The sequence below is a fragment of the Aethalodelphis obliquidens genome, unplaced genomic scaffold (assembly GCF_003676395.1).
Source record: "Aethalodelphis obliquidens isolate GAN/ISIS:26980383/991018 unplaced genomic scaffold, ASM367639v1 scaffold91, whole genome shotgun sequence".
Lineage (NCBI taxonomy): Eukaryota > Metazoa > Chordata > Mammalia > Artiodactyla > Delphinidae > Aethalodelphis > Aethalodelphis obliquidens.
In genome coordinates, this window is record NW_020838035.1 from 3857974 (window position 1) to 3883353 (window position 25380).

Here is a 25380-nt window from a genome sequence, read left to right on the forward strand (position 1 = left end):
TATTTCAAAGGTTAAAGGCTCAGTTCTCTAGATTAAAACACTATTGATGTTACCAGTAAATCTGGGCTGGATGACCTACTACAGAAGTCCTGAGGACAGCTAAATATGATGACAGATAGCTGATTATTCGGAACTTAATAAGAAATTACATTTTATGATTTGTCTTCATGTGAAACTACACCCTACCGTATACAGACCATTTGTGAAGACTTACGCTGTACTTAGTATGTTATCGACTCATCTATAAAAGCTTCTTGTAAAAACAAATATTGCCTGAGATGACTGATATTAAATACTCAAGGCAAACCAATATTTATGAGTTACCAATATATTAGCAAACATTACCATAAATATCTTATGTCATTTTATTGGAATTTTACCATACAGAGAATACACTAGTCAAAGCATACAGACCTTTGGCGGAATATCGGACGTAGAAGCTAAGAATGATCTATTCCACGCTACGACAATGTTTCAAAGAAGCCTCTCCGTATAAGTTCACCTTTACAACTAAAGACTTGGGGTTTCATAGAGACATTCACAGCCATTCCAATTCGCCCTGGGTAGGAGGTCAAACAGATACCTAGAACATAAGGTGAAAGTGTATAAATATTTTCACAAAGGAGGACACTGACGGAGTCAGGACTCTTCAATAGGTTACGAATATGATTTTATTCTCTGGTACCTAAATAATGTACAGTAAACTCTGTCTAGAAATCCTAAGATATTTCACTTCGCGAATGTGCGTTGAACACAGGCTGTGCGCAAGGTATGAGGATAGAAAAGAAATTCCAGAGATGAATGTGGCACAGTCCTTGTTCTCAAGGAGCTTGCTGTCTCCTGGCGGAAAACATCATCAAGGCGAGGACTTAGATATAATTGCAGGAGGTCCGGTATCCAGAGATAAAGGAATAGAGAGGGCTATGCTCAGAAGAGGTAGCAGCTCTGGGAAACTCTTAGCATATGGCATGGAAGATGGCTTTGAAGAAGGAGAGAGAGGAGGCCCACGTTTGTCATGGGGAAAGAAGGAGATGGTAGCTACACTAGACTCTCCAGGGTCCTCACGAAGTCTGTGCCAGGATTACACCTAAGGGGTCCCAAGGTTTCGACAGCACTCATGACCAGGGTCTGCATCTAGCCCTGCACACACATACACAAAAACAGGAAAATCTAAACTTCTTTTTAAAACCTAAAGATATTTCAGAGGTATTTTAACTTAAAAAAAAAAATAAAACTACTATCATTCATCATTTATTTAGTTGTCTTTTGAGTCACAATGACCTGCTAAGTTTCTAAAAGAAAAATGGGAGAAATAAGTTTAATTTTGATAGACGTTCATGAGTAGCTAAAAAAATAAAATAAAATGCACGCTCAGATGGGAAGAGGACTTATTGGTAGGTTTTTAGCAGGGTTGTCCTGGATATGTCTAGATGTATATATAAATGTTCCAATTAACATAAATCACTTGAACTTGCACCCAAATTTATCTAACCCAGACTTTATCTTTCTCTCAAACAGAACAATCTTCCAAACCACATTCATTTTTGAAAAGATGCATATTTAATAAAACATCTGTTTTCTGTCTTGGATTTGCTCCCAATTTTATGCAATGCTCAAATTGTTTAATTTTTAGCATTAGGAAAATCCGGGGGGTGGAGAGAAACAGAGAAAAATTTTCCTGAGAAGTTAAAGTGAGTAACTGAAAATACAGATAATCAACTTTACACAGTTCTACTCCTCCCGAATCACCCCAGAATTCGGATGAACTCTCAAGAAATTCATTTCCTGTCCACGTTTCTAATTTTGATGCAAATCTTTACAACAAAATTAAAAAGTACTAATGTCATCATCCAGTGAACAGTGGAAACAAACAGCGCCACAGACTATATTTACAGCTTTCGTGTAAGACTTAAACTAGTCAAGGTCCAAAATCCTTAACATTCCTAAAATATATGCCTTGAAATTTTCTAGGCATGGACTAGCATGGGAAACTTTTCTACGACACTGTCTTTAAAAGAAAAAAATACAGAAAAAAAATGTGTACAAATTCTAGGGATGTGAATACTGGCAAAGATTTTAAAAGATAAATAGGCATTTAGAAACAAATCACGTACGTACGTTGAATGACCCATACGTTTCAGTAAATCATGCTAGCCTATAACCAACCTGAACCATCAAGGAAGAGCCCATCTTCCCGTAGATGAAAGACCAACTCCTCCGACCACAAACTGATTCAATAATCAAAGGTGTTCTCTCAGTCTCTCTGACTTGGCTACATGTCTCAAAAAACTGTGATGCCTCGGGTGCTAACACTTGCTAACAAGCAAGATTTGATATTCTCATTCCCTCAATGAATATTTATAGAGTGCCTAACAACTGCTCATTTCTTCAACAAATACCCAATGAGTACCCCATCTAGGCTGGACTCATGAAACACACATTTTAAGAAAAAGCCGAAAAACATGTAAACACACACCGCGCGTGGTCAAAAAGGAAAAATGCAGTCGAGTGTGGGTGAGCACAGAGAAGGAAGTAAACAGCAGATGAAATAGGAAAAGGACAGAGCATGCAGCCCACTCGGAGTGGGAAGAGGGCAGGGGGAATGGCACAGGCCGTGTCCTAATTCGCTTAGTTGGAAACCGAAAGACAACTGGTAGACCAGCAGCGCAGTCATCAGAGAACACTGCAGGGTGGAGCTTGCAGGTAGGTAGGAAGCTCATTCTGTGCAAAGGCAAACAGGCCACTGCAAGGAATCTGGAGTGAATGCTAAGCATACTACGAAGCCATTCCTTGTGAAATAATTTAGGCTGACAAGGAGGAACATAAGGTCAAAGATAAATGATCTGAAAAGCCTGCCCCTAGTGGCTGTGTGCCTCTATTTTAAGGCACATTCGATGGTTCATTAACTTATTTTGCAAACATCTCTAGAGGTAGGTACTCTCGTATAACCCTCTTAACAGAGGAGAAAACAGAAACGTGAAAATATCAGCTACTGGAATTCACACAGCTAGGAAGTATCAGGTGGTCTGGCTCCTCTGGTGGAAACTGGTGAGTACCAGAGAGGACTGCCAATAATGCGTGTCAAAGTGACTGAGTGGAGGGCTTCCCTGGTGGCGCTGTGGTTGAGAGTCCGCCTGCCGATGCAGGGGACGCGGGTTCGTGCCCCGGTCCGGGAGGATCCCACATGCCGCGGAGCGGCTGGGCCCGTGAGCCATGGCCGCTGCGCCTGCGCGTCCGGAGCCTGTGCTCCGCAACGGGAGAGGCCACAACAGTGAGAGGCCCGCGTACCGCAAAAAAAAAAAAAGTGAGTGAGTGGAACAGAATCGTGGCCCCATGTGATAGACAAAGGGCGGCTATGTGTGAAATAGTGGAAAATATACATACAAGTCCTGCCCCCTGTTCTAGCATGGAGCTCCTAAGACCCTTGTAATTTCCCAAGTGACAAGAACACTAGCAGCATCTTTTGTTCTACTATTTGGTCTTTGCCTCCGGTTCCTGACTCAGAGCTCCTAAGTCGCTTGGAATTTCCTGGGCGACAGGAGTGTGCTTTGTTCTAATGAGATGACTCCTGGTGGGGTCCTGGGTGGCTTCAGGATGGGGGCTGAGCACCACAGAGTCCAAGCCATAGTGAGAAGCCTGGAACTTTTGGCCTCACCGTCCACACTCTGGACAGGGAGATGGGCTGCAGGCTGAGTCCCTGATCGGTAAAGCCCACGTGACGAAGCGTCCATGAAAATCCCCAGAGTTCAGGGTGCTTCCTAGTTGGGGAACACATCCCCACATGGAGAGGCTGGTGCACCCCAACTCCGCGGGGACAGGAGCTCCTGCCGTCAGGCTCCTTCCACAGCTGGCTTTCTGGATCTCTTCATCTGGCCGTTCATCTGTATCCTGTATCCTAGCCTTTGTTATGAAATAACCGGGAAAGCGTTAAGGAAACGTTTCCCTGAGTGCCGTGAACTGTTCCAGCGAACGATGGAATCCAAGGAGGAAGTTATGAGACTCTCCGATGTATAGCCAAGTGAGAGGAAGGTTGTGGGTAAGCTGGGGACCCACTGCCTGCACTTGGCTTCTGAAGTGTGGGTAGCGGGGGGCCATCCTGTGAGTCCTTAATCTGTGGAATCTGTACGAACCCCATATTAGTGTCAGACTGAACTGAATCACAGGACACCCAGCTGGTGTCACAGAGAATAGCTTGGTGTGCGGGGACCCGTGGGGGAGGGGGGAACACCACACACATCTGTTGTCAGAAGTATTCTCGACTCTATGAGGAAAAGAATCACAGGAGAGTTTTCCCCAAGCAGTATGGGAGAGGGGACTACAAGAGCAAAAAGTAGAGACGGGGCGGTCTCCGGGGTGGAAGGCACTGTTAACCAGGAGTACGTACAAACCTATGCGGGATGGTCTGGAAGCTGGAACTTAAGGAGCAACGTGAACTGAAGAACTCAGAAAAGCTAAGTAAAGGAACAGAGAGGCAGTAGAAGAAAGCCAGAGAGGAGAGTTTTGGAATGCAAGGAAGGATGAAGTCCCTTAGCGGAGGGTCAATGAACACGCCAGAGGCTACAGAGAAACTCCAAGGAGGAAGAGGGCTTTGTTGAGTGGTCAGCCCCTCCAGAGGGCAACTGATGGGGTCCAGGTGTGCTGTCTGGAAAGAAAGCAGAAGGGATGTGAGGGTAAATAAAGAAATGTTTCTTCTTAAGAGTCCCTTCAGGGCATATGTGTCAGGGCACCAACAGGATTTTGGAAAGACGATTAGAGCCGCTGAGAAGGTCTTGATAATGAAAATGTCAGACCAGTTTCAAAAGGAAAAGACTATCAAGAGAACAGGTAGGATTAGGGACTTTCCTGGGGGTCCAGTGGTTGACTCTGCACTTCCACTGCAGGGGGCGCGGGTTCGAACCCCGGTCAGGGAACTAAGATCCCACGTGCCGCAGAGCGTGGCCAAAAAAAAGAAAGAGAAAGAGAGAGGGAGAGAATAGGTAGGATTAAAAAATGATCATCTGGCACTTCCCTGGTGGCACAGTGGTTAAGAATCCGTCTGCCAATGCACGGGACACGGGTTCGAGCCCTGGTCCGGGAAGATCCCACACGGCCCGGAGCAACTAAGCCCGTGAGCCACAACTACTGAGCCTACGCTCTAGAGCCTGTAAGCTACAACGACTGAGCCCGCGCACCTAGAGCCCGTGCTCCGCAACAAGAGAAGCCACCGCAATGAGAAGCCCGTGCACCGCAACGAACAGGAGCCCCCGCTCGCTGCAACTAGAGAAAGCCCGCGTGCAGCAACGAAGACCCAATGCAGCCAAAAATAAATAAATAAATTTATTTAAAATAAATAAATAATGATTATCTTTTACAGTCTATCCATTTCATTCTAATCACCAAAAAACAGCATGTTCCCCATCAGTGTCATCGACGTGAGGATATTGCATCTGACCACGATGAGCTCCTCCTTGGCTTCGAGCCTTCTCTCTTCCCTTTGTTAAAGTACCTAAAATATCACCCCAACTTCCGACAGTTACTTCCTTGGCTTGTTCTCTGTCCAACAGGAGGCCAGGTCCCGTCAACACCATATTCCCAGCGCCTCTGGGGAATGTGAAAGCTTCTCCGTTTCCGCAGTCTCTGCCATCATTCCATCTTAATGTACATTATTAGCCTGATGTCTTCAATGTCTACCTACACTGCTACCTGCCTCAATCATATTCACCAGCACCAAGATGGCGTTCCATGAATGATTCCACGCTGCTGAAGCCCTGACAGGGCTCTCCACAGCCTACAGAAGAACATCCATTGGCTTGACCATTGGGTTCCACCACCTACATTGCTCTGATTTCAGTTTAATTGTCTGTACCCAACAACAGGCACTTGAAAGCGCGCTCAGCCCATCCCTTCACGCAACACTTGCTGCGTCCATGTGTTCACCCACTGTCCCCTTTGCCCTTCTGAAAAACTCCTCTCCATCCTCTGAGATGCAGCTCACAAGCTGTCTCCCTTGGAAAAGCTTTGGTGCTAGGCTAGCTCCCAAGGTGTATCAACACCCTCCCGTTGACCCCTTCCCCAATGTACCTGGTCTGGACTGTGTGACCGGTAGCATGCGGCAGAAGTGATAATGTGTCTCTTCCAAGCTCAAGGTATCAAAGAGTACGGCGGGTCCTAGGATTCCTCTCAGCCACTCCGTCTTACCCTCCCTTCTCTCACTGCCCAGAAAGCCACTGCCAATGCCGTGTGACCAGCCCTAAGGTGAGGTCCACAGGACAGCTAACTGAAGCCCTCTGCTGATGGTCACACACGTGGGGCTCTCTTATGCCTTCAAAGAACTGCATCCCTGGTCCACAAGTGGACGGCAGCATCCTGAGAGGCCCTGCATCAGAACCACCCAGCTATGAAGCTCTTACAGAAAATGTATGAGGTAAGAAATACTGGCAGTCTGGGGTCATTCTTCAAGCGGCCATAGGCAAATACGGAACTCTCCCACGTGATACCAGTTTTCTAGTGGAAAATAAGATTCTATACTCCCAAGGTCTGTGTGTTTTCCCTTCTCACAGTATGTAGGATGTGCCTGCCTTGTGGTGTAGGTGTTTTCAAGGATTATTTTGTCTTCTCTACTAAGAACGTGATCTCGCTGGGATCAGGTCGGGGGTTGAATTTTATCAGTGTTTCTATGTTCTCTGGTATCTAGCACAGTGACCTTCTCCAAATAAGATGTGAACACATGGCTATCAAATGAATGAATGGATGGATGAATGAATGGTGAGAAATGAAAGGTGAGAAACTCTATTCAGTTTCTCACTCTCTGAAGGAGGAAGAGCTCCACACAGCCCAGAATGACCAGAACTTTAAGACAGAAAGTGCTCTCGGGTCCCTGAAACGGGAAACAATCACTGTCTTCAAGTTCCTCTACTGTATTGAATTATGAGCCAAGCATTTGGAGGCCACGGAGGAATAAGTAACGTCTAGCCTCTGATGAGGTTTTATGGTGGTCATTATGAATCCTTACACCCCTCACGGTCCATAGCACATGGCAGACGTCCAATAAATATGCGTGGGCTTGAACGGTCCGGGGACCTGAGAACATAAAGATAACCTGTAAGTCCAGAGCGAGCCTGAATGCCAAAAGCCAACGAGGAGACCCAGAGATTTGAATGCCACCTTCCGAACAGGAAAGACCAACATGGGAGGTGGCCGTCAAAAATCAAACAGGATGTCTGTGGACGCGCAACCTGAAAGGACTGGAAGGCAGCGGTCCTCACCGTGTGACCCCTGCACCAGCAGCAGCCAGTTCACGTGGGAACATATTGGGTCCCAGCTTTGATCTGGCGACTCGGAAACTCAGATGCGTGGATCGCAGGGGTCTGTGTTCAAGAAGCCCCCCAGGGGCTACTGGTGCTGAATTTGGAGAAACCCTGCGTTCCATCATCTGCTCCAAAGGCAATAAAGATTTAAGACTTGAAGCCTTCTTCCAGGAATAATCTTTCCAACAGTATTATTCTGAAATCAGGTTAGAAAATGGATGGGAATTGATCCCCAGGCCACCGACCTAAGGACACAGCAATCAGGCAAAACCAGAAGACCAGAAGCCAACTCTTTCATCCACATCACTTAGGTCTTTTCAGCACCTGCTCTGAACCCTACCCGCTTCTGTCCCTCAAGTCTTCCCCTCTCCCACCATCCCTTCAAGACCCTCCCAGTTGGTGGTCTCAGTTCCTTCCGAAGACGTCCCGTGAACCAGACCTAAGGCAGCATCCCCCACCAGGGACCTTCCTGTTCTCCTGGCTCTGTACACACTGACTTTGCTACCTTCATTAGAGGAATGATGTCACCTGCACGTATGTCATCACCTGAGAAGCGTCATGCTCCTCCAACAGACCACGTTATCCGTGACGGAGCTGGTGTCTCCCTCTTACCTACCGACCACCACGGAAAGTCCAGAGCCTGCCAGGCATCAGACACTCAGTGCCCCGGGTATTAAACATACGATCGTGCTTCTAAAGGTTCTGACATTCATGCCCATTGGGAGATTTTTAAAGCTCCCGTTCAGCCACTTTATAAAGGTCAAGAAATACCTCCTCTCCTCGGGGAGAAGAGAAGAGAGGCCTGAATAACTGGACAGTATGTCACGCCGTGCACACAGGCAGGGGAAAGACAAAATGCTTGCTCTCTCGCTTAACCGTTTACAGAGCAAAGCTACAAGCGGAAGATATACTGAGGCAAACGGACGTGGGACCCTGTACTTCCCCAGCACCAGACACAGCGGAAAAAGAGGCGAAGACGCAATACGACGAATCGTCCCTCCCTCCAGTTTCAGTTTTAGTGCCATTTCGATTTTCTAACGTAAGTGCCACCCTATGCTTCACGATCCAGGCTTTGGACAGGTCACGTGTCACTCAGAGGTCCATCCCTCTGAATTCGCTTTATTTTTTTTTCCTTTTATTTATTTATTTGCTCTGTATTTTTTTTTATTTTATTTTATTGGAGTATACCTGATTTACAATGTGTGTTACTTTCAGGGGTACAGCAAAGTGAATCAGTTATACATAGACATGTATCTATTCTTTTTCAGATTCTGTTCTCCTATAGGTTATGACAGAGTATTGAGTAGAGTTCCCTGTGCTACACAGTAGATCCTTATTAGTTACCTATTTTATACGGAGTAGTGTGTATACGCCAATATGAATTTGTTTTAAATGACACAATTCTGAGTTGCAAACCCCCTCCCCTCCCAGTTTGCCTCTGACGTTTCACCAGGTCACAAAGAAGTTTACTGAGAAAACTCCCTGACGCCTGGGGGCTCGCTAATTATGGTGTAAAATGAGCTGTATTCACATCAAGAGGCTTAATTACAATGACCATGGCTCTCCATTCAGGTGGAATTCGAATGGCAAAGGACATGGAGATGGGTCCCACCCACTCACTTTACAGTTGAGGGGCAGGAACTTGTTTCCCTTCCAAGAACTGTGATTAAAAAAGGGGATCCCATGCTGTCTCAGCAGGTGTGATGCTGTGAGAGGATGCGGCAGCATCCTTAAAATCTGGATGAAATGGAGGTGATCGTGGGAGACAAGTATCCCCCCGCACCCAACCCCCAGACTGGAGGAATGTATCGGAGAGACAGGACCAGGCTGAAAATAGGCACAAAGCTGGCTGAGGGGTCTGCACTTCTCAGCTCTACCCCAACGGGCTGCGGCAGTTTGGATAAATCCTACAGAGAGCTTTGCATGCTGGTGTATGAGATTCCTAAGGCTGCTGTAACTAAGGGCCACAGGCTTGATGGTTTAAAACAACAGGAATTTATTCTAGAAGCCAGAAGTCCTAAATCAAGGTGTCCCAGGGTCTCCCGCCTTTTTGAAGGCTCCCGGGGAGGGTCCCTCCTGGTCTGTTCTAGATTCAGGTGGCTGCTGGCCATCCTTGGTGTTCCTTGGCATGTAGCTGGGTCCCTCCAGTCTCTGCTTCAGCGCTCACGTAGCCGTCTTCTCCCCCTGTGACCCTGCCTTCACTCTGGCTCCCACCACGCGTGCCTGTGTCCTCTCGCAGCAGTTTTCCCTCTTAAAGGACCCCAGTCGTATTGGATCAGAGCCCACTTCGACGACCTCATCTTCGTTACATCTGCAAAGACTGTACTTTCAAGCTCACATTCTGAGGTGCTCAGGGTTAGCAATGCATCACATCTCTTGGAGAAACACAGTTCAACCCACCATACTGGGTTTATTTGTAAAATGAGATGGTCGGGCTCATGAATTTTTGGCTTTAGTTTCTAAGTGTTAAACCTAAAAAGAAATTCATGAACACTGCTCTAGTTCTCTCTTTCTCTCTCCTCCTCTCCCTCCCTCCCTCCCTCCCCGCACCGCACCTCCCGCACACATTTGGAATTGTGGAATAGGAACACTCTGATGACTGGCTGGATGTATGTACCTTCAACCAGGTACTTACTGTATTTTTTATACAAAACCCACCTTCTACACGTTTGCATGAAGCCAGAATGTGTGCTCTCTGCAGAATTCACATCCACACATGTATCCACGAGAAATGTCAGGATAACTGTCACCAGATTGCACGTGGGAACCACATACGTACAGGCATCAAAAGCTCTTTGCAATAAGTGCATAATAAATTCACTTGTCCTTGTCTCGTTGTACTTTCCTGGAGCCCAGCTTCTTCACCTCTTTCCTTGTGGAGCAGACACTTATTTTAAGTCTGTTCCATTGATTAATTTGAACATGGTAGCCATGGCATCAACATCTCAACCATATAACCCAGTCTTAAAAATGCAGACAGGGAAAAGTAAAACATTTCTATTTAGGAACTATGAAATGAATACAATGAAATACTATTCATTGTAGCAAACATAAATACTGAAGAAATGTGTAAGGAAGAAAGAACAGCCTACATCTCCACAATCTAATTTTACAGAATCAAACTCTTAGTCATTAGTTAGGGTACCTCATCCATTCTTTCAGGAACAATTATGGAGTTGATATCAGCAGTTTAAATGAAGCAAGGCATCTGAATAAAAATCGCTGTTTTTGCATAATCCTTTTATCATAAAAAATGTAGACGGTGCTCATTTATTATTGAAATTTAAAACAATAATACAAAGCAACCTATTATGCAGTCATTTATGACAAATCTTACACTGCCTTCTTTGGGGTGAGTGATATTAACTCTGAGCCTCTAATGTTAACAATACATTTCTCAAAAACACAATCTTCCATACAAATCCATCCTGTATTCACTCATAGAATATTAACTCTTCTTATGTCGAAGGATCTAATTTTAATCCATCAATGCAACAGTTCAGAAAACATAACACCATTTTCAAGGAGTCTGAAATTCTCTGCACCGAACGTTTCTACCGTTTCCACTGATGTCAATAACTTCTCAATAACGGACAGCGCTCACCAACTTGTGCTCATCTATAGAACTGCAAATCACATTCTGGGCGTCAAGGGTTCACATACTGTCTCCCCATCTACTGAGCTTTCCAACTGCAATGCGACTTTGCCCAATTTTAGATAAGCTAGCTGCATTTATCTCGGCCCTTTGCTCTGAAAGATACCTATCGAGGATTTTTCTGTTCTTGTTTTCTGTTTTTATTTGCTCGAAAGCTCTCCCTTACATAAATCAATTCCGTCTTCCTCTGTGATAAAGTGCACGATAATCACTATCCCCAAACATCACCCTCATTACAGCCGACACAATTCACAAAGTCGACTCTGTATGAGAAAAGAGCTTCCAAAATAATACGGTTACTACCTCTCATGGGGAATAGTTTGCCCAAGTGTTCTGATCACACCCAGCACACATATGGGCTAACAGAATCCCAAAGACAATGAAATTCCCTGTGTAAAAACTCATTTTACAACAGAGGTCCTTCACTCTGATGCATTTTTACCCCCAGGGGACGGATGTGTCACTGACACCTCGAGGCTTGAGGGACGCGACTAAGCATGTGACAAGGCACAGGCCAGCCACCTACAAAAACGAATTAGCCACCCCAGTATCAAGAGCACCCAGGTGCGTACATCTTTCATAAGAAAGGTGTATTCCTGCCATATCTGAGTAAATCAAATCACATTTTAAATATTACACGGCACCTACTAGATGGCAAAATTCTCTAAAGCATCCTTCTGCAATAGACTCCAATGATCTTCTACCAACGGTGGTTTAACATCCCTAATCTATGCTATGGGAACTTGGGTTTATGAAGCGTGTGCGTGTGCGCGCACACACACACACACACACACACACACAAACGTACAAATATGTGTAGGGCATATCTTGCTGTTTCTTGCAAGACCATTTTTTAGAAAGGTTGATATGTCATTCATTTTATTTTGCTCTATAAGTTAAATATCTAGTATCATTTTTCTCAAATATGCAGTCTTTAACCGAAAGGGTCTATGCCATTGCGCTAAAGGATGAAATAAACTTAGAAACAAAGAGCACAACGGTAGTTGCCAGGGGCTGGGGGGTTGAGGAAGTGGGAAGATGGTGGTCAAAAGACACAAACTTCCAGTTAGAAGATGAGTAAGTCCTGGGGTCTAACGTACGGCATGGTGGTTCTAGTTAACAATAATGTCTTAGACATTTGAAAACTGTTGAGAGTAGATCTTCAGTGTTCTCACCACAACAAAAGACGTGGTAATCATATAGCACGACCGGGGTGTTAGCTAATGCTAGGGCGGTAATTATTTTACAATATATAAGTGTATCAGACCATCACATAGTACACCTTCCACTTACGTTATGTATCAATTATATCTCAATAAAATGGTGGGGGGAATAAGGATGAAACAAACCAAGAGTGATGCGAGACCATCTTGGTCAGACACCTGCGCCTAAACTGTCTTAATCTGGGGCATAACTATGGCAGCATGAGAATGATGTCCAACTATAATTGGGTAGATTAGGTTGCTACTGCTTAGTCTTTATTTTTGTAAATGTGATACGTAACACGGACTTCAATCGAACTGATATAATTCGGTTAAGTATGAGTTGGCAAAGGGGAAAAAATTGCAGGTGTGTGTGTGTGCGCGCCTGTGTAATGATGGAACAAAGGTTACCCTCCCCCTCTCTCCATCTTTGCCTGTCCTCAGTACTATGGGTACCAGATTAAATGAGGTCCAGTAAGCCCAGAGGGCACACACACACACCTGGCCATATTTACACAGCTTTCCTTCTGGGGACAGCACAGCCTCACATAAGGCAGGTTTCCTCCCTAAGGAGCTGGTAAGCTAAGACCAAGTGTTACGGAAAACACTCAGGTTCTTTTAAAAATAACCTGAGTACTCCATTTTGCTGAATCTATAACCTACTTTCATAGAGAGTAAAAAGAAAGAGCAGTTCCTTCAGGAAGAATTTGCATGAAAATGATGGAGAGGGACACAAGCTCATGAAAAGAAACTCAAAAGATAAATCAACCTACTGCGATGCACAGACCTCGGGTGAGCCAGCAAACTAGTAAAAAAAAAAAAAAAATCACCTTTGACTTTTATGACTTGATGGTGATACTGAGGAATTGTTGATAATTTTAGGAGGGGTAAAGATACAACGGCTATGTGGGAAGAAATTACTTCTTTTATTTTAAAGCAATATACTGACATCGTGAGATGCATTACACAGTGCCATAATGAGAATGGGGGAAAAGGATGGGCTTAAATAGGAACGCTTAGGTTAGGCATTCATAATTGTTAAGGGTGAGTGATGGGTACATGGGATTCATTATTCCATTTCCTTTCCTTTATTTCTTGCAAGTACTTGAAATCTTCCACATTAAAAGATTCCGTAAGATTTCAAGAACACACAAAAGTTTTTTCTTAAAAAAAAGACAAAAGAAAAAATGTTTACGAATTAAAACAATATACACGAATCTACAAAATAAGTAATGGCCCTTTGATGAAGAATGTGGGATTGATATAGATGGCTTTGAAAATAAGTTATAGGTGCAAAACTATATAAACCTGTCAAAAAATAAGGAAACTGCATATAAATCAATGAAGTTAGAACACTCACTCACACCATACACAAAAATAAACTTAAAATGGCTTAAAGACTTAAATTTAAGACATGACACCATAAAACTCCCAGGAAAAAAAAAACATAGGCACAACATTCTCTGACATAAACATAAACTGTAGCGATGTTTTCTTTGGTCAGTCTCCGAAAGCAAAATAAATAAAAGCAACAATAAACAAATGGAAACTAATCACACTTAAAAGCTTTTGCACAGCAAAGGAAACCACAGACAAAATGAAAAGGCAACCTACAGAACTGGAGAAAACATTTGCAAATGATGTGACTGACAAGAGCTTATTTTCCAAGATAAACAGCTCATACAACTCAATAACAGAAAAACAAACAACCCAATCAAAAAACGGGCAGAAGATCTAAACAGACTTTTCTCCAAAGAAGACATACAGATGGCCAACAGGCACACGAAAAAATGCTCGACATCGTTAATTATTAAAGAAATGCAAATCAAAACCACAATGAGATACCACCTCACACGGGTCAGAATGGCCATCATCAAAAAGTGTACAAAATGCTGGAGAGGGTGTGGAGAAAAGGGAACCCACCTACACTACTGGTGGGGCTGTAAACTGGTGCAGCCACTATGGAGAACAGTATGGAGGGTCCTTAAAAAACTGAAAATACAGCTACCAAATGATCCTGCAATCTCACTCCCGGGCATATATCCGGAAGTGACATACACCCTCATTCGAAATGATACATGCACCCCAATGTTCATAGCAGCACTATTTACAATAGCCAAGACATGGCAGCAACCTAAGTGTCCATCAACAGATGAATGGATAAAGAAGATGTGGTACATATATACAATGGAATACTACTCAGCCATAAAAAAGAATGAAATCGTGCCACTTGCAGTAACGTGGACGGACCTAGAGATGATCATACTAAGTGAAGTAAGTCAGACAGAGACACACAAATATTATATGATATCACTTACACGTGGAATCTAAAAAACTGTACAAATGAATTTACATACAAACCAGAAACAGACTCACAGACATAGAAAACAAACTTAGAGTTACCAAAGGGGAAAGTGGGGGGACAGATAAATTAGCAGTATGGGATTAAGCAGATACAAACCACTATACATAAAATAAACAACAAGGACCTACTATAGCACAGGGAACTATATTCAATATTTGTAATAACCTATAATGGAAAACAAAATAAATGATTTAAGACATAACCTCCTGAGAGAATTAATCATGAAAAATAATGCTTATGAAGATTTGCACCAATCCTAAAGAGGTTTTTGCTACAATATTTTGGGAAATGTGAAGTTCAGAGTGGCATAGATATATTGGGTTGGCCAAAAAGTTCGTTTGGGTTTTTCCATATCATCTTACGGCCAACCCAATAGATATATAGTATGTACCTAAATAAAGATATGGATAGAGATAGAAATATGGATGTAATTCAGACATAAATACAGGTAGGAACAACATGATATAAGTAACAGTTACAGGCATGATATGGTTATGATATAGATTGATATAGATGATACAGATACATAGCTACTGATGGAATATGCATGCATATGTATACACATATATTTATACACACATACAAAGATGTACATATAGATAGATAACTAAAATATTAAAATATTCAGATAATTAAAATATTAAAATGTATGAAAAATTCTGAGAGAAATTATACAAGTTGTTTAGTGTTTAACCACTGGTTTATGGAACGAAGATTGATGTTTACATTTTTCTTCCCCCAAACTTCTATATTCCTATAACACTCTTCATCCCTTCTTTGTAGAGAAAATCACACTGTCCTTAAAATCTCCTTGCAAAGGCTACAGTGTGCTTTGATGACTTATTCATAAAATGGACCCACAGAATTCAAAAGAGAAGGCTTCTGAAGATACCCTTAAGCGATAACCACCTGTGTGCATATTAACATTTTATATTAAAACCCACACCATACTGTTAAGAGGATGAGATCACTTTTTAAAATATCGATCATGGTGAAAAGATGGCCACACGCCTATGGGCATTTCGGAACCTAACCTCCACGGGGTGCCAGTGGAAATCTGGTCAGGAATATGTTCCCTCAGCTTTATGCCTTTTGATAGAAAACTATTCGGACGAGCTGTGAGAAGGCGTGAACCCCAGGCCACTCTGAAGCTGCGGAAAGGGCGCCTTGCTTGCTGCCCAGGAGGGTTACAGGTTAATGCAATGAGGGACCGTGCAAAACACGGTGGACTCTGCCAGTCCGCTGGGGTTTCCAGATGGAAGGCGGCCGTCCTGTAAGCTGAATACCCCCCAGTCCAGCGGGCTGAGCAGAGCTGACCCACACGAGCGAGAGCCTCAAGCAAACAGCAGAGTCACGTTTGCTGTCCCAGATCTTCCAAGAACAGAATCCTCCTTCCACGTCCAAACCCTGGATGGGAGTTTTCCTCTAGTCCTTCTACAACGGAGCATCATTTAGCAACTATCAAAATGAAAAGACTCTTGGGTGTCCAAGCAATAGCAACAAAGTACAGTAAGTAACCAACAGAGTAACAGCAACACAGTATTGGATTGTAATCCTACGATGTAGTTAGTATACCAAGTATACAATAAATATCCACGAGTCCCGACAGATATAAAGGAATGAGTCAATGAACCAATAAATGAATGCGGGAGAAGGGACAGATCTCCCTTTCAGAGGAATTCTAAATAACTGACGTCAATACTCCATCATCCAAGACATGCAGCTGAATCGCCCCACCTCCCCACCTTGAGGCACTTTAAATGACTGGCTTCCAAAGAACAGACTATGAAAAGGTGAGGGGGGTGGTGTGAGTCCACAGTGGAAAAACCCACTACCTTGGCCAGGGGATCAAGGTCCACATCAACATGTTGAGAGGCTGTGCCCTTGACAGGATGAGAAAGGCAGCTGACTTTTGCGGGTTCCCTCCTCCAGAAATGTACCCCAGCCTAAAACATCACACAAACTGCAACTGGCAGACTTCCTACGTAATATCGCAAAACTATTAAAATCATGGAAAACAAGGTCACAGAACAGAGGAGAAGAGGGAACAGGACAGCTAAATGCACCGTGTTGTGCTGGAGGCGATTCTACGACAAAAAGGGAGCATTAGGTAAAAACTGGTAAAAATCACATCAGGTCCGGGGCTTACTTAAAAGCATTGTGCCAGCGCTGGTTCCTTAGTTCCAACAGATGTCCCGTGGTAAAAGAAGACATTAAGAGGATATGGGGTAAACAGGCACTCTCTGTACTTTCTTTACAGGCTGTTTTGTACATCTAGAACTATTTTAATTAAGCTTATTTTAAAAAATGAAAACAGTACAGGCATACCTCGGAGATACTGCAGGTTCAGTTCTAGACCATTTGTGTAAAGCAGGTCACACAAATGTTTTGGTTTCCCAGGGCATATAAAAGTGATACTTATACTACACTGTAGTCTATTGAGTGCGAGACAGCATTATGTCTTTAAAAATAATGTACAGACCTTAATTTTAAAATAACTTACTGCTAAAAGACGCTCTCCATCCTCTGAGCCTTCAGCGAGCCATAGCAGTAACATCAAAGATCATGGGTCATGGATACCATCACACATACAGTCAGTCATAATGACAAAGTCTGGAATACTGTGTGAATTACCGAAGTATGACACAGAGACACAAAGTAAAAAAATGCTGTTGGAAAAATTGTACGGAGAGACTTGCCCGACACAGGGTTGCCACAAACCTTCAATTTGTAAAAACAAAAAACAAAAAACAAAAAACCACAGTATCTGTGAAGTACAATGAAACCAGGTCTGCCTGTATTACAAAACTGTCCTAAAGAAAATAGGTTTCTATTTTGTGAAATTCATCAACATGGAAGAATCGGAGTGAGCATTATAATCTCAGTGAGGCTGGGACGCTAACTTCCCACACTGAAATGTTCTGTCCAATGGAAAAATCAGCTTGTTTCATCCTGCAGAATCAAAACCCCATATAAGCAATAACAACATAGTTAAAATTTTTAAAAAATGCTTCTTACTGAAGTGAGAAAGGATTCATCTCAAGTGCGTTTACTTTAAAGCATCAATGGAAAAACAGCGGGTCTCAGACACAGAGATCTTTACGTAACCCTAGCTCTGTGCTCGGGTTCTTAGGTGGGTAAGAGTAAAAAAGCATAAAAGGGCCATGACAAAGCAGGTGCACAAAGGTGTGACACTAACACTCCAGGCTTCTTGGACGCACATTACAACAAACCGTTACCCAAACATACGGGGGGTCATGGGGACCTCCGTGGTGGTCCACTGGTTAAGAATCGGTCTTGCAATGCAGGCGACACCGGTTCGATCCCCGGTCGGGGAACTAAGATCCCACATGCCGCGGGGCAACTACTGAACCTGCGCACTGCAACAAATGAGCCTGCGTGCTCTGGAGCCCCAGTGCCACCACTAGAGAGAAGGCCACGCGGTGCAACGAAAAGCCCACGTGCCACAACTAAGACCCAAGGCAGCCAAAAAATAAATAAATAAATATTTATTTAAAGAGAAAAAACAAAAACATGGGGGTCAGGAGGGGACCATGTTGATGCATAAGGTAGAATATTACGTTCATGGTAAGTCAGCATCCCCTTATCCTAATGCCTGTTTCCCTTTGGATCAGCCCTCGGATACAGGTGAATCCTCATAAAAATACACATTCTACCGAGTCACCTCCCTACTGGAGAGTCAACAATGGCCCTGGAAACTCCTCAAGGTGAAATGACACAGACCAGCCCCTGTGAGTTGACTGACCTTCCTGTTCTGCCTTCTCTCCCTCCATGCAGAGGAAGACCCCTATGTTCACCAGAAAGAGGGGCTCCTGGTGCTTTGTGCCTCCAGGACCCTTTGGCTGTCTTTAAAATTTAGGGGATGGTAGATGTTTCTTTCCTCTTGAGTCTATCTCAACGGACTAGAAAGACATGAACAGAGAAATAGAATCCACTAGCGTTTGCAGAGATGAAAGATACGAAGTTTTCATCTTGGACAAAACACTATGGGGAGGGACTTCCCTGGTGGCACAGTGGTTAAGAATCCGCCTGCAAATGCAGGAGACATGGGTTCGAGCTCTGGTCCAGGAAGATCCCACATGCCATGGAGCAACTAAGCCCGTGTGCCACAACTACTGAGCCTGAGCTCTAGAGCCCACAAGCCACAACTACTGAGCCCACGAGCCACAACTACTGAAGCCCACGTGCCTAGAGCCCACGCACCGCAATGAAGAGCAGCCCCCCGCTCGCAGCAACTAGAGAAAGCCCATGCGCAGTAACAAAGACCCAATGCCACCAGAAACAAACCAAAAAACAAACAACAAGAAGAAAATCCTATGGGGAGAGAGGAGACAGCATCCCTAAAAAAGTTTCATCCCTTCCTACAAATGTGTGAAACACGGCAAGGTGTAATAAACAAGTGCAATTAACTAACGTTTCAAAAAACTGCAGAGGCATTGGGTTCTTACAGATAATTAAGAATCAAGAGACAAGGAAGATCAGAGGCAGCTAAGCTGCTTTCACAGTCGCTCAGAAAAAAAAAAAAACAAAAAACACACCTGCGTTTCAAGTAACAAGTTTTGCTTTCAATTTTGGAGGGTTTTTTCCCTGTGTCCTCCCCTAGTTCTTTTCGTCAGAGATTTCTCTTTTTCCATCGCTGTGGCACAAAATACAGAAAAGTAGGTTTGAAAATGATTATGTGCTTTGCTTGATTAACGTTTTTGATGATGTCTCTGATTTCATATGCTTCTCATAAAACTGGCAAAAATACAGATATCAAATCCTGAACTTTCAGGTATTTAATCTTCATTTCCAGAATAGTGTTTAAAAGTACTGTCCAGCTGTGTGGTTCGGGGATAAATCACTGGACTTCTGTGTGACTCAGTTTCCTTCTGTGTAAATGAATGAATCCAAATGATTATTCAGTTTCTTTCAAATCCTCATAACCTGTGATTCTAAGGTATTTTCTTATTTTATCACAAATAGCCCAACCAACTATACTTTTTATATTTACTATAGGCAAGTCAATCATGGTCTAAGCTCATTTTTATATTCCTGGAATTAAAGGTGGATAAAAAGGCATACTTTCCTAGAATTATTGCATCTTCCATCTCCCCACCCCATAAGCTGTAATAGCCCCCCAAAAAATGTATAGTATCTGCTTGAATACTGTTTTGTTTTTTTTTGCAGTACGCGGGCCTCTCACTGTTGTGGCCTCTCCCGTTGCGGAGCACAGGCTCCGGACGTGCAAGCTCAGCGGCCACGGCTCACGGGCCCAGCCGCTCCGCGGCATGTGGGATCTTCCCGGACCGGGGCACGAACCCGTGTCCCCTGCATCGGCAGGCGGACTCTCAACCGCTGCGCCATCAGAGAAGGCCTTGAATACTGTTTTTAATTTGAAGAGAGGATTTGTTTTTCCTGATGAGTAGGTTTGTAAGGATATCAGACCAGAGGAGGAACAGCAAGGAGGGGAAACAGCTGTGTTTCATCTGGCCTGCTCCGGTGAGAATCCCAGCACCACTGAGACCCAGAGGGAGCCACCTGCTCCCCTACCCTGGCAGTGACATCCGCAGCAACATGTGGGTAATTCCCTCTGAAGAAAGGCCACCCTCAAGGGAAACCGGAAGAAGTAAGGACCATCGCTTGGGAATAGATAGTTGTTTCAACACCAGTAAATCGGGGATGCCCACCTAGGTGTGACTCAACTCCCCTGGGCTCAGCTCCACGCTTCAGGGATGCCCTTAGGCCCCATTAGATGCTGTGGGTTTTAAGACTGGGCTGTGCAAGGAACACCAAAGATGACAGGCATCCACCAGAAGCTAGGAAAGAAGCCCAGAACAGATTCTCCGTCACAGGCTCAGAAGGACCCAACCCTGTGGACACTTTGATCTCAGACTTCTGGCCTCCAAAACCCTAAGACCATAAATTTCTGTTGTCTAAGCCAGTCTGTGGTATTTTGTTACAACAATCCTGGCAAATGAATACAAACACTGTGTTCTTTTTTTTTTTTTTTTTTTTGCGGTATGTGGGCCCCTCACTGTTGTGGCCTCTCCCGTTGCGGAGCACAGACTCCGGACACAGGCTCGGCGGCCATGGCTCACGGGCCCAGCCGCTCCGCGGCACGTGGGATCTTCCCGGACCGGGGCACGAACCCGCGTCCCCTGCATCGGCAGGCGGACTCTCAACCACTGTGCCACCAGGGAAGCCCGAACACTGTGTTCTTTAATTCTTGAACCTGATACAAATGTTAATCGCATTTGGGGCATTTTCAAAAAGAGGTTTATCTCCAAAGCAATTTCAATACCCTTCTTTCATTTTACCTTCATAAGACCCTATTAAATAAATAGATACTAACATTCCAGTGTTAAAAAAAAAAAAAAGACTGGGTTGTGATTTCTCTAAATTAACAGCATACAGGGGGTAGGGGAGGGGAGATACAGTTCACAGTGCAATATAATTTTTCAAATTCCTTCCCATTTCACTTTTCTCTTCCTTCAGTGACATTTAAAGACAGAAAAGGTAAATACACATCTTGGAATGATTTAGCAATAGAAATGTTAACAGTCAAGTTCTGTCAATACAAATAATGCATTTGGATTTTTCTGCTGATTCTGTTATGGTATTGCACAGTGCAGAGAAACTACTGTCTTTTTATTTAAATCTTCAGGAAGACATGTGCCACGATAAAAAGTTAGCTATTAATATTTAGAGATATGTCAATATATATGTATGTGTTTATATAATGTATATGTGTCAATTATATATAGACATACATGTATTGATTTAATCAGATCACATCCAAATGAACAAGAATTGGCTGGCTCTACAAATGGCCAACATGTATCCTGGTATTTTATACATATATTCATAGAACTGAGTAATTTCTTATCAGTTTGGATGTGATCAGATTAAACACCCCAAAACCTGTGAAATTAAGACATATGCTTACTGATGTTATTTTAATATAATTTTGATAAATTTTAACAGCTGATTCTTGTTATTCATCAAAGGGAGACTTTTCAATCAATATAATCGTCACATAAATTCGTGGACATCACTTTATCTCTGAAATTGTTTTAGCAGAATCATCACGAAACACCTCCACTCAAATCCGAAGCGAAGCAATGTGTAAAGTACGCGTTTCTCCCCATAATATGCTGCTGTTTCCATGATTTCCACCATGAACCAAAATTGTCCGAAGACGCGCGCTGAGATGGGATTTTTCCCGGGATAGGCATTAAGACTCTCCTCCATTGTCGTATTTTTATAACAGCTTTATTGTGACGCATCTACAACTCACCTACCTATCACCCTTTCGCTGAGGCTGGTTGGCTTTATGTTCTTAACACACTCACATTTCTCCCCCATTCTGTGTTGCCATCATAGCTTCTCTGTCTGATAACTTCCTTTGTCTTCTCATTTTAACTACTATTTAACTTTGTGTAACTGTTACTTTTCCCTGACCCTCGTATTCAGGGAGAAGTCTTTTCTCCTGCCTGGCCTGCTGGGTGACATCACAGCTGCTAACCCTCAGCTCTGTGCTAAGAGGCGAAGATCAATCCATAAGGAAGGTTTGTGCCTTGTGTTCTGTATTTGGTTTTTGTTTTCAAAATGTCCTCTCCTTTTCCATGGTTCTGATTCTCCAGGAGTACCAGTTCCAAATAATTTTCTGTACTGTGATCTGAACTATTCCAGCGTGAGCTTGGCTCGCGGGTAATGATACAGGATGTAAACGCAGACAGACCCAGCCTGCTAGCTAAGGGCTGGGATACAGGTACCATCCCGGGCATCCGCTAGGACATGTAGCCTTCTTTTCCCCGAAGCCCCTGGTTAATCCTCTGGTCCTTTACCAAATCATCTCTTTGCTAATTAACCCTAGTAGCCTGTGCTGTTGAAGAAGCTAAAAATTTGAAGGTATGTCATCTCCCGCTGAAAATTATAAAATTCCCTACCTTCTCAATATTTCAGCTATATGGCCCTAATGATCTTGCCTTCAACTACTTAAAAAAGATTTGAATTAAGTTGTTATTTTCCTTAACACTGGATATAGAACATGAGAAATTCAACACACACCCAGTACAACACACGGACAACACAGACACACACACACCCTCCAGAAGGGAGATTCTGACAGAAAACTTCTTTGTTGTTAACTTTGAGTCTGTTTCCTGTCTTGTCGTGCCCACCCATCCCCCACACACTATTTTTCCTGGGGGGCTTTGTCACGTGGATAGTACATGAAAGATAAACAACCTGGTCTTCTTCATCTACCCCATGTCTCAGCCCTCAATCAATGCTGGATAAGTGAATGAAACAAACAAACAAAAATACCAGTAAGTTCATTCTTCCAGATTCCCTTGGCAATTTAAACACTTTCAAGTAATCTTAGATCCCCTTACCTCTGTGTCAATAAGATGTCATAGAAGCCTGCTATGTGATTCCAGTTAGGTAATTTGGGCAACACTTGTTCCAAAGAATCTCAAATTATGCTACGTCTCCTGAATCCATCAGTGTGAGGCTCTTCAAGTCCTTAATGTGTCTGTTTTCCATGTAAAAGTCAAGACAGGGGTATGACAGGTATTAGAGAGGCTCCCAATTATTTGATCTGGGAGCCTCTCTAAAAGAAAATCACTTAACGAAGATGTGGTAATATATGCATAATGGAATACTACTCAGCTATAAAAAAGAATGAAATAATGCCATTTGCAGCAACATGAATGGACCTAGAGATTACCAAACTAAGTGAAATAAGTCAGAAAGAGAAAGACAACTATACAATATCACTCTGTGGAATCTAAAATAATACAAATGAACTTATTTACAAGACAGAAACAGACTCACAGACATAGAGAACAGATTTGTGGTTGCCAAGGGGGAGGGGGGCTGGGGGAGGGAAAGACTGGGAGTTTGGGATTAACAGAGGCAAACTATTATATATGGGATGGATAAACAACAAGGTCTGGGCTTCCCTGGTGGCACAGTGGTTGAGAGTCTGCCTGCCGATGCAGGGGACACAGGCTCGTGCCCCGGTCCAGGAAGATCCCACATGCCACGGAGAGGCTGGGCCCGTGAGCCATGGCCGCTGAGCCTGCGCGTCCGGAGCCTGTGCTCCGCAACTGGAGAATGGGAGAGGCCACAACAGTGAGAGGCCCGCATACCGCAAAAAGAAAACAAACAAACAAACAACAACAACAGAAAAACAACAAGGTCTTACTGTATAGCACAGGGAACTATACTCAATATCCTGTGATAAACTGTAATGGAAAAGAATATGAAAAAGATTGAATATATACGTTTAACAGAATCGCTTTGCTGTACAGCAGAAATTAACACAACGTTGTAAATCAACTATACTTCAGTAAAATAAATTTTAAAAACAGACAATCCCTGATTTGGGAGCTCTTGACAAAGACCTTAACTAGCTGAAAAATAGATTATACGAGGGGTGGTGGAGTTTGAGAACATTATCTGTGATTTGACAATCTTTGAGACTCCAGTACATCAGAATTCATGATATTTTTCATTATCACAAAAAAGCTGAAATGTCTAACTTGCTTATTGAGTTTCATAACGACCACAGAATACACTCATTAATTAATGAGGCTAGATCCACTACCTTATGTTTAAAAAAAATATTTGATGGGCCCTCAATTCTCTGTTGAATCAAAGTAATCTGTTTAAATATGTATTCGCTCACACAATTTACTTAAAATGAAAATCAATGTTTCACAAATATACGGTTTGACAACTTTTAAAAATACAAGCAGCTAAACAAATAGGGCATGTGAAGAATTCTATTAAGTTGTCCTGGAAAATCTTCTTTGCCATTTCATTTTTCTATTCTTTCCTGACTGATGGAAAGAATTATTCTCTATCTAGTTACCTTCATTGGTCCTTTAATGCTTTAAGGACCTCTGAGTTCTCATCAGTCAGCAAACAGAAGAAAGTGAGGGGGGAGGGGAGAAGGGGGAGGGAGGGAGAGGAAGAGGGAGGGGGAGAAAGGAAGGGGGAGGGGGAGAAGGAAGGGGGAGGGGGAGAGAGGAAGGGGAGGGGGAGAGAGGAAGGGGAGGGGGAGCGAGGAAGGGGAGGGGGAGTGAGGAAGGGGGAGGGGGAGAGAGGAAGGGGGAGGGGGAGGGGGGAGGGAGGGGGAGGCGGGGAGAGATTAAAGAAGGAAAAGTCCATAATACATACCAGAAAACAGGAAGGGGTGATACACACGTGAACTAAATATCTTAACAACTTATTTATGAACATTCACACACAGGCAAGGATTTTTAAGGCAGCATATGCCTAAATCATCTCAACATTACCAGGGCTAAATTTCCTTCCAGGCTTGCAAATTGGACATGCTCAAGAAAAGTGATGAATGAAAGAAGGAACAGGAATCAGAAGCTAGTTTCCAGAAAAAGATGCGTATACCTCAGTCACCGAATTTCTTTCTTGCCAAGGCTGAGGAGCTCCATTCCCGAGCCTACCATATTGATTTCCCATCTTGAGCAAGGCCACACGAGACACCTAGCCCAGAGGATCTAGCCCACAGATGCTCAGATGGAGAGGCACGGCAGCCACCACCACCAAGCCGTGCCCGTGGCGGGCAGCACTGATTTACTGTGGCGTCTGTCCTGCTGAGATAGATTCTCGGGTCTTGTGTTCTAGGGGCAGAAGACACCTATCCATCCAGGCAGGAAAGATACAGGGCTTGACTTGATACGTATGTTTCCACTGACATGAGGTTGCTTACTAATTATGTTTCAGTGAGGGCTCGAATAGGCTTGTTACCATAGTAACATTAATAACGCCTCAACTTCACTTGAAGGCGAAGAGGTAGTTTCTGTGGACCATTAAATGTAGATTCTGGGGACCAGCCTGGAA

At 43.5% G+C, this 25380-nt stretch overlaps 1 protein-coding gene across 8 annotated transcripts in view; it reads right to left on the reverse strand.

The window, feature by feature from the left end:
- Positions 1-25380, reverse strand: part of NLGN4X (neuroligin 4 X-linked) — a 344769-nt gene that overhangs the window by 309048 nt on the left and 10341 nt on the right. For 3 of the 8 annotated variants that reach the window (XM_027095510.1, XM_027095516.1, XM_027095518.1), the window contains exon 2: positions 415-583. The exons of the other annotated variants lie outside the window; for them this stretch is intronic. The gene's annotated coding sequence lies outside the window, so the exon portion shown is untranslated. The remainder of the gene's footprint in view (positions 1-414; positions 584-25380) is intronic. 8 annotated transcript variants of the gene reach the window in all.